The sequence below is a fragment of the Chiloscyllium plagiosum genome, chromosome 41, assembly GCF_004010195.1.
Source record: "Chiloscyllium plagiosum isolate BGI_BamShark_2017 chromosome 41, ASM401019v2, whole genome shotgun sequence".
NCBI classification, from domain to species: Eukaryota; Metazoa; Chordata; class Chondrichthyes; order Orectolobiformes; family Hemiscylliidae; genus Chiloscyllium; species Chiloscyllium plagiosum.
In genome coordinates, this window is record NC_057750.1 from 5,395,717 (window position 1) to 5,405,855 (window position 10,139).

Consider the following 10,139-nt stretch of genomic DNA (forward strand, 5'->3'; position numbering starts at 1 on the left):
TCCAGGTGCACCAACTAATCGAATGACTAACCATGATCATCCAGGCAGGTCCGAGACCCCCCCCCGGGAGGAAGAACAGCACCCAAAGCACCTCGAGCACAGACCGTAGAAAATTCACAAAAGTAGAAATTTTTTAACACATTAACGCCATTATAGTTAAAAACTATTTCTAAATAAGAAAAATATAAAACACATTTAAAAGGAGATTTTCCCCCTTGTTCCAGGGGGCATCACTACCTGTCAATAAACTCACCGTATCCTTTACCAACCAGCACCCCGCCTTCGACCCAAGAACCACATAACAGAGTAAATAAATTCACATGTACTATAAAACCAAAGTTAAAAGTGAGTGCCTCACCCCCACCAATACTTGAATACATTTAGTAAAGATAATACAAAATATAAACATATAAAACTATAAAGTTACAATCCCAGCAAGTATCAGATAACTTAAGTATAATAACAGAAGAACAAAAAAAAAACCCCGCTCTTAAAAAAAATTGAGGTAGGACAGAGCAAACGCTCCCCCCCAACCCCACCCCCCCCACCAGATGAATCAAAGTGGATAACAAATAAGCCCCTCTCCCTGCCTCCCGGAGACGATATTAAACAATAAAGGGGATGAAAAGAGAAAGAAAAGGTAAACTGGGGGAGGGGGGGAGCAAATTAGCATCATTAGCCATACAGTTTAATTCTTACAGTCTATTTAAGAGAGTCCAAAAATTCTTTAACCTTCTCCGGTGATCCAAAGTTATAAACGGATCCTTCATGGCTGAAGCGCTGTGTAGCTGGGTAACAGAAGGAATATTGGATGTTTAAGTCTCTCAGACGCTTCTTCGCCTCATCAAATGCCTTCCTTTTGCGGACCACAGTTGGAGAGAAATCCTGGAATAGCATAATCCTAGAGCCCTTGTACACCGTAGCCTGGGGATCCTTCCCCAAGATTCTGGAGGCTTCCACAAACATCTGTTTCTCTCTATAGCATTGGAGCTGGAACAGGACCGGGCGGGGGCGCTGGTCCGACCTGGGCCTGCATATAGCAACCCAGTGGGCCCACTCTATCTGCACCTGGCCTGATCCGGACTCCAGCTTTAATATTTCAGGGAGCCATTGCTCCAAAAAAGCTGCCAGCTGGCCTTCCTCTTCCTCTTCTATGTGCACATATAAACCAAAGTCTCTGAACCCGCACACCCCTTTATTCTTTTTATATTCTTTGTATCAAGTGTATCACCTCACACTTCTCCATGTTGAATTTCCATCTGCTCACTCTGTTGACATGTCAATGCCTTTATGAAGTCCTACACTGTCCTCATCGCCGTTTACAATTCTTCCAAATTTTGTATCACCTGCAGACCAATATAAATTAGGAGAATCAAGATTCCCAATACCAACCCCAGGGGAAATCTGCAAACCTTTCCTGGCCTGAAAAATATCCATTGACCATTGCTCTCTGATTCCTATCACTCAACCGAATGGGTCTATCAATGACTTTGGACTTTCCTTTTTTCTTGGCTGCTAGTCTTTATTTTCATAGTCTTTTCTTTGCTTCTCCTATTTGCTTTTCCATCCTCCCTCTGAACTTTCTGAATTGATTTTACTACCTGGCTCCTGTCATAATTTTATGTTCTTTCATTTCTTTCTCCTTTATAATCCAGACAGCTCCCACATTTGTTGATCTTACTTTCCCATTCGAGGAAACGGACATTTGTTGTACAGAAACCATCTTCTTTTTGAAGAATTCCCATCTTTGGCTATTTTTCTTTCCACCAACTTCTGGTTCCAATCTATCTGGCCCAGCTCTTCCATATTAAAGTCTGCTTTCTGCCAGTTAATTATTCTTACTCAGGGTTGACCGACGTCATTTTCCACTGTGATCCTAAAGCTTATGGTACAATGATCGCTTGATCTATTTAGCCCCCCCCTCAGTCCTAAGAATCAACTCTAACAGTGCCTCCTTTCCTGTTGGACTGGACGGATAACTGCTGGCGAAAATTCTCCAGACCACAATCTAGGAGAGCTTATCTCTTGCCCCTTACATTACCACTACCCTGGTTGACATACAAGGGTGGAGACCCTCATTAAAATTACCCTATGACATTTACACCTCTCTCTCTAAGTTCCTTATAAAGTTGTTCCACTGTATCCTTCCCAATAGTTGATGGTGGAAGCAGACACAATAGCAGCATTCAAGAAGCACCTGGACAAATGCATGACTGGGAAGGGAATAGAGGGATATGGATGTTGTAAGTGAAGACAGTTTAGTAAGGAAGGGCAAAATGTGTCAGTGCAGGCTTGTAGGACCAAAGGCCCTGTTCCCTTGCTGTATTGTTCTTTATATTACACTGACCAAAGTAATTAAATCTTTCTTATTCCTTAGTTCTAGCCAAGTTGGTTTTGGCCTTGAATTCTTTGAAACGTCTTACTCCTTAACCAAAAATGTCATCCATCCTCCTTTCACCATTTCCTGTTTTTGTTTGAATACCTTGTAACTAGAGACATTTAATATTCAAATTCACTCTTCCTTGAGCCGGGTCTCCATTATTACCTCAGCATCGTAATTCCACTATGTCTGTAACTCCCTAATCTCATTAACTCTATTTTGTGCTTTCACACACATGCATTGTAACCCTAATTTAGACTTCATTACTTCCCTTACTTTGATAGAATTTATGTAATATTGTCTATTCTGGTGCTAACTGCCTCGTCCAGCATTTTGTTGATGCTGGTTTTACTTTCTAATATTCTCTCCTGTTTCCCATATCCCCTTTGAGTTAGTTTAAACCCTCTCCAACAGCACTGGCAACATGTCATGGAAGGAGCTCAATCTTAGCTCTGTTCAGGTGCTACCTCTCCCAGAGCCAGTCTAGAACTCTAAAGCCCTTCCCAGTGGATCATCCTGCCAGCTACACATTACTGTGTTTTATCTTCCAAGTTCTATATTTACTTGAACGTGGCACTGGGACTAATCTGCAGGTTGCTACTGTAGAGATGCTGCTTGCTAACTTTCTACCTAGCTCTCTTAATTCCAATTGCAAGATCACAGTCTGCTTCCTGCCTGTGTCGTCGGTACCAGTATGGACCATGAATATTGATGCTAGTTCTAGCCCAGGAGAAAGTCCTACAGCCATTCTGTGACTTCCCTAATCCTAGTCCCAGGGAGGCAACACCACCCCAGCCCCACCCTGAGTGATGTTTTGTTATCTCCCCCTACCTGAAGAATCCTCTGTCAGTCCTGCACAGCTGAGCTTTTCATGGTGCCACGGGCTGGATTCTTGGTGCACCCCTCCAAGGACCGATCACACTCACTAATATCTGGAGTGAAGAAACCGGTTAGTGAGCACTCCTATTTATTAGTCTATGACTGCTTGACATTCACCCATTCCTGTTTCATATCATTCTGTCTCTGCATGTTTGCCTCCAACTTGCAGTATGACTATCTTTCTGAATGAGCTATCCTCTGCCTAGTGGTTACATCTCAGTGACTCTAGCCACAGCTTGAGCCCTGAAACCCAGACCTGAAGCTTGTGTTAGTAGTGACACTTTCTGAATGAGGTCTCATCTAGGTCAGGAAAAGTGGCATAGCACGAGCCTTGTGCTTGGCCGAACTGCCCTGTCATATATCAATCTGTACTTTCAAATTACTTTACTTACTATAACTTTAGTCACTTTGACTTACTTCAACTAAAAACTGGAAATTAGTAGAAATTCATCTTTACAAATCAGCTCCTTCTCCTGCTGTTATAAATTCTTGCCCTGTGCTAGTTTAGAAATATACATTTTTCAGAATCGTTAGGGTTGAAACATTCAGTCAGTAACAGCAGCTGCTCAACAACCAGTCAACTCAACTTCTATGGATCACTCTTTGACTGCTTTCTCATCTCCTTGTGCTGTTTCATCTGTCATCTTTTGCTTTTTTAGGAGCTGGTAACAGTCTGTAGCTCCTTTGCCCTTCTACTCATTTTGATGCTACTGCCCCTTGCCCTCCTCTGTCCCATTCTGTTGAAATCTACTGACCCTCTCCAAGTCCTACTCTCTCCCATTCTGTTTGGCTCTATTAACTATCTCCAGGCCCTCCTGACTCCCACTTTGTTATAATTTACTGACTCTCTCCTACTCTGTTAGAATCTACTGACTATCTTCAGTCCTACTTGCTCTTGCTCTGGCTGATCTTCTTCCTCTACTCCATTTTGCCACACTATCCCCTTGATATCTTTATTAGCTGTAAAGTGTTTCAATGTGCTCAGGTCATGAAGTGTATTGTATATGAGCAAGCCTTTCTTCAAAAATGCTTCTTTACAGCAGCAACTAATGATTCACTGAGATGTTGGGACATGGTCAATAGAATGAGTTCCTCTTGTTTATTATGGGGAAAATGTGTGTCATATGGGGGGAAAATGACGGAAGGCTCTTGCTGCTAATTCTGTTTGGGACTCCTCCTGCCAGAACACTCCATCAGTCTGGCCTGTCTCATTCCATCTCACACGTCCACTACAATTCATTGGGAGCCACTTAGTGACACCTAGCTGCAACTAGCTCACCCCTTTTTCTAGTACCCCCTCCCCCGCCCCCTTTATCGATGAGAAAAGATCTTATCAGCTCTGATCAAACAGTTGAAATACAAACATATTCCTCACTGCATATCACTTCTTAGAGTTTGCTTTTGCAATTTCAAGTACCTACATTCATCATATGGTCCGGATCTGGAATGTTCAGCATATGTCTCAGCATTCCCAGGAGGAATTCCAACATAACACTTGGGCAAAATAAAACTTTGCTGTTAAATTTGCGCTTCTCTGGAAACAGACACTTCAGTCCAACTTGTCCATGCTGACCAGCACCTCCAGTGGCAGAAAGTTGTATTTGCATCGTGACTGATATGCATAGGTAGTTTCTGCATCGAATGTATAATGGATTAAGTGGGCATGATGCGTGCACAGCACATTTTTGACAGCAAACAGCGATAAGTACTGACTTAACAATCTTAGTTTGATCATTCAATCATTCAGATGATTGCTGAGAGAATGCTGAACTGTCTTAGGGTGAGACAATAAACTGAATCTATGACTCTGCAAGGCTCTGGTTTGATAGAGTCATAGAGATGTACAGTACGGAAATAGACTCTTCGGTCCAACTCATCCATGCGAACCAGATATCCCAACTCAATCTAGTCCTACCTGCCAGCACCCGGCCCATATCCCTCCAAACCCTTCCTATTCATATATCCATCCAGATGCCTTTTAAATGTTGCAATTGTACCAGCCTCCACCACTTCCTCTGGCAGCTCATTCCATACACAAACCACCCTCTGCGTGAAAAAGTTGCCCCTTAGGTCTGTTTCATATCTTTCCCCTCTCACCCAAAACCTATGCCCTCTAGTTCTGGACTCCCCCACCCCAGGGAAAAGACTTTGCCTATTTATGCCCCTCATAATTTTGTAAACCTCTAAAAGGTCACCCCTCAGCCTCCAACGCTCCAGGAAAAACAGCCCCAAGCCTGTTCAGCTACTCCCTGTAGCTCAAATCCTTCAACCCTGGCAACATCCTTGTAAATATCTTCTGAACCCTTTCAAGTTTCACAACATCTTTCCGATAGGAAGAAGACCAGGATTGCATGCAATATTCCAACAGTGGCCTAACCAATGTCCTGTACAGCTGGAACATGACCTCCCAACTCCTGTACTCAATTCTCTGACCAATAAAGGAAAGCATACCAAACACCTTCCTCACTATCCTATCTACCTGCGACTCCACTTGTGAAAGATCCCACTGCATTATTTAACCAGGACTTTCATCCTGACTAACACACAATATAGATTACATAGTCAATTCTGTTTCAGTATTGGTTTTGGAAGTTTGCTGTGTATGTTCCCTACACTGGCAGACAATGAGGACTGCAGATGCTGGAGATTAGAATCAAAAAATGTGGTGCTGGAAAAGCACAGCCAGTCAGGCAGCACCTGAGGAGCAGGAGAGTTGACGGTTCGAGCATAAGCATTCCTTTTTGACTATGTTTCCTGCACTAAAGGTAAAGTCACCATAGTTCTAGAGGGCTGTTGTCTCATTAGAGACAGAATTAAATAGTGCCGAGGGGTGAGGTTGAGAAGGCAGGACCTTCCTAATAACCTCAGCTGGTGCGAGAATTGAACTCACGCTGTTGGTGCCACTCTGTATCACAGCTACCTGAGCTAACTAACCTTCCTACAGACTTTATCCCTTGTCTGAGGCGCAATTACCCTTGGCAGCAGTTGTCTGTCTCTAATGAGAGAGCAGCCCCATGATCCTCTGGGGCTACGGTAATTTTTACCTTTTCCCACATTGCAACAGTGACCACACGTCCAGAGCGAAACAAACTCGCCATGAAGTGGTTTGGGACGTCCTGAGGTTGTGAGAGATCTGTAAAAGTTCACCTTTCCTCATAGTTTGAAATGATTGATTTGGGGGAGGTGACAAAGAAATAAATAAAGTGCAGTCGGACATTATGCTTTGGCGCCCAGTGAGACAAGCTTAATGGGTACAACCCACCTTTTCCTGTCAGCTTCTTAACATGCCTGATTCCCTTTCTTTATATAAACCTCAGTCACACCTGGATTATGGCTGATACAAGCTTCCACTCTGCAATTTTTTAACAGCAACTCAGTTCAACCGGTTATTCAACATTTGAGGAGAAATCAAGATTTCTGAGTAACTTAAACAGATTGCTAAGTGAATCCTCTCCTCTCTGCCCTAGAGGCTGGCTACAATCTATGGAAATCTCCATCGCTTGTGACTAGTACAATAACAATAAACGTCATTCGGTGGAATGCCTCTCACTGTTTTCAAAATAAGAATATTTCTCTTATTATGAAAACAAAAAGCTTTTAAAATTTCTTGCTGTCTAATCACTAACTGACAGCTCCCAATGGTATGTAGGACATTCCAATGTTAAAAGTATATTCTCTAAATTGGAATAGTTCTGTACTGGTTAATTATTGCCTGTTACCATTGTTTTTGTCTAGTCTGTAAAGGTGCGGCGTTAACTCAGTTTCTGGAGTAAAATATCCCTTTGCAATTCATCCATCAAATATTTGCGTTCCATCAAAAGTATTTTGAGTCATGCCCATTTCCTTTTTGACAATGCAGAAGTGACTGAGGAAACCCCAGTTCAGGGTTTCTCCCACGTGGGGGTCAGGAACACGTGTGGGGTCACGAGTTCAGAGACAGCACTTAGCTCCACCATTCTCTCCAGCTCTTCCAGCCTTCTTCCGGAGCCCTCCAATTCTCACTGAGAGGTTACAGTAACTTCCCAGCCATGAAATGGTGGGGGGAAGATGGGCTCAGTGGTTAGCATTGCTGCCTTAGAGCACCAGGCACCTGGGTTCAATTCCAGCCTCGGGTGACTGTCTGTGTGGAGTTTGCACTTTCTCCTTGTGTTTGCATGGGTTTCCTCCGGGTGCTCTGATTTCCTCCAAAGATGTGTAGGTCAGGTGGATTGGCCATGGGAAATGTGGGGATAGGATGGCTCTAAGTGGGATGCTCTTGGGAGGATCGGTGTGGATTCAATGGGCCAAATGGCCTGCTCCCACGCTGTAGGGATTCTATTCTAGGATCCCTCTGCGTGCCAGATATCAGACGGAGTGGTACAGCATGGAAACAGACCCTTTGATCCAATTTGTCCTTGCTAAATAGCCTAGATTAATCTCGTCCCGTTTCGCCCATATCCCTCTAAACCTTTCCTATTCACATAACCATCCAGATGCTCTTTAAATGTTGTAATTGTACCAGCCTCCACCATTTCCTTTGGCAGCTTGTTCCATACACGCACCACCCTCTGTTTGAAAAGGTTGCCCTTCTCACCTTAAACCTTTGCCCTCTAGTTTTGTACTTCCCTACTCTGAGAAAAAGACCTTGGCTATTCAATCTATCCATGCCTCTCATGGTTTTATAAACCTCTGTAAGGTCACGCCTCAGCCTACACTCATCTCTGGTGATTGAACTAACCAGATTTCCTCTGCATTTTGAACTTTGGAATAAAAAAAATCCTCCTTAATGTAACATAATGAAAGGGCCAGACAAAAGCAGAGCAGCACCTGGGTGGAAGAAACAGAATTAACGTTTCAGAGTTGGAGAGAAGTATGTACGTCAGAGATCTTGATTTGTTGGAAGTGGGTTGGGAGAGAGAACAGGAGGAACAGTACAGGAGCTCTGTGGTAGGGGAGATTAGCTCACTAAAGATTTCAGGAGCAGGTAGATTCAAGTTGGTGGCAACCCAGCAAGTCTGAGTCTGTAGTGCTTTGCCCAAGACTCAGGCAAAGTGGGGTACCCGCCTCCACCACATCCTCTAAACCATTTAAAATAACTTTTACTCAGCATATTTAGCCATTTTGCACCAAACAGTTTGGTGCTGTGCTTAAAATGACTAAAGGGAGAGATAGTATTGAGGCTTCATTATTAGAGGCAGAGTAGAAAAGCAATGAGATTATATTGATTACATAGGACACTGGTTAGACCTCAAGTGAAATATTAGATCGAGCTCTGGGCCCCACACTTTAGGAAGGATGTGAATGCATTGGAGAGGGTGCAGGGGAAGCTTAAAAGGTTAATGGATGAGAAACTGCAGTTATGAGGAAAGATTGGGGTATTGTTGAAGGACCCTTGGTAAATTGCTGTAGTGCTTTGTAGACAGTACAATACCACTGCTACTGTATTGGTTGGGAAGGTAGGAAATGTTGAAGGTGGTGAATACAGTGCCAATTAAGCAGGCTGTTTAGTTATGGTGGTTGTTGAGCTTCATGGATGTTGCTGGAGCTGTGCCCATTTAGGCAAGAGTACTCCATTACACTCCTGACTTGTACCTTTCGGTGGTGCACAAGCATTAGGAAGACAGGAGGTGAGTTAGCCACTGCTGGATTCCTAGTCTCGGAGCTGAGTCATACAGCACAGAAACAGAACCTCAGTCTGACCCGTCCATGCAGACCAAACATCCCAATCTGACCCAGTCCCATTTGTCAGCATTTGGCCCATATTCCTCCAAACCCTTCCTGTTCATATACCCATCCAGATGTATTTTAAATACTTTAATTGTACCATTCTCCACCACTTCCTCTGGCAGATCATTCCATACACACACCATCTCGTGTGAAAAAGATATCCCTCGGGCTCTTCGTGGAACAGCACGGTGGCTCAGTGGTTAGTACTGCTGCCTCACAGTGCCAGGGCCCCAGGTTCGATTCCAGCCTCAGGTAACTGTGCTTGTAGAGTTTGCATTCTCCCCATATTTGCGTGGATGTCCTCTGGCTGCTCCAGTTTCCTCCCACAATCCAAAGATGTGCAGGTTAGGTGAATTGGCTATGCTAAATCGCCCATAGTGTTCAGGGATGTGTACATTAGATGTATTAGTCAGGGGTAAATATATGGTAGGAGAATGGGTTACTCTTCGGAGGGTCTGTGTGCACTTGTTGGGCCAAAGGGCTTGCTTCCATACTTTAAGGATTCTATGATAAATCTGGCCCCTCACACCTTAAATCTATGTCCTCTAGTTTTAGACTTCCCCACCCTAAGAAAAAAACAATGGCTATTCACCCTATCCACGTGCTTATGATTTTATATACCTCTAAGATCACCATAATTTATATGACTGGTCCAGTTCCATTTCTGATTAATGACAACACCCAGGATGTTGATTGTGGGCAATGTAGAAAAGATAACATCAAAGACAGATGGTTAGATTCTCTATTGTTTGAGATGATCACTACCTGGCCAGCCTGGTGTAAAAGTTAATTGCTGCTTCGTGGCCTGGATGTTATCCAAGTCTTGGGACAACAGCCAACAAGCTCTAACAAATAGGCAGAGGGATAACTGATTAGAAAATGCAGTTTTATTGAGGGACAAAGAATGATCAGAATACAGAGAACTCCCTTACTCTTGCTTGAAATTAGGAACTACTTGTATTTTTCTAAGGGCAGACCTCAGTTTAACCTGCATAATATAAGGTCTGCATTTTGTACATAATTTATTTTAGATGCTGGTTTTTGGTCTGTATATATGAGGGAGTTTAAAGACTATGTTGTCAGTTATTTAGACACCAATGGTGTTTTGAAACCAGTATAAGAGAGTTCCTGGAGTATTAATAGAAATTTGCCTGCATTAGGAGAATTTTACATG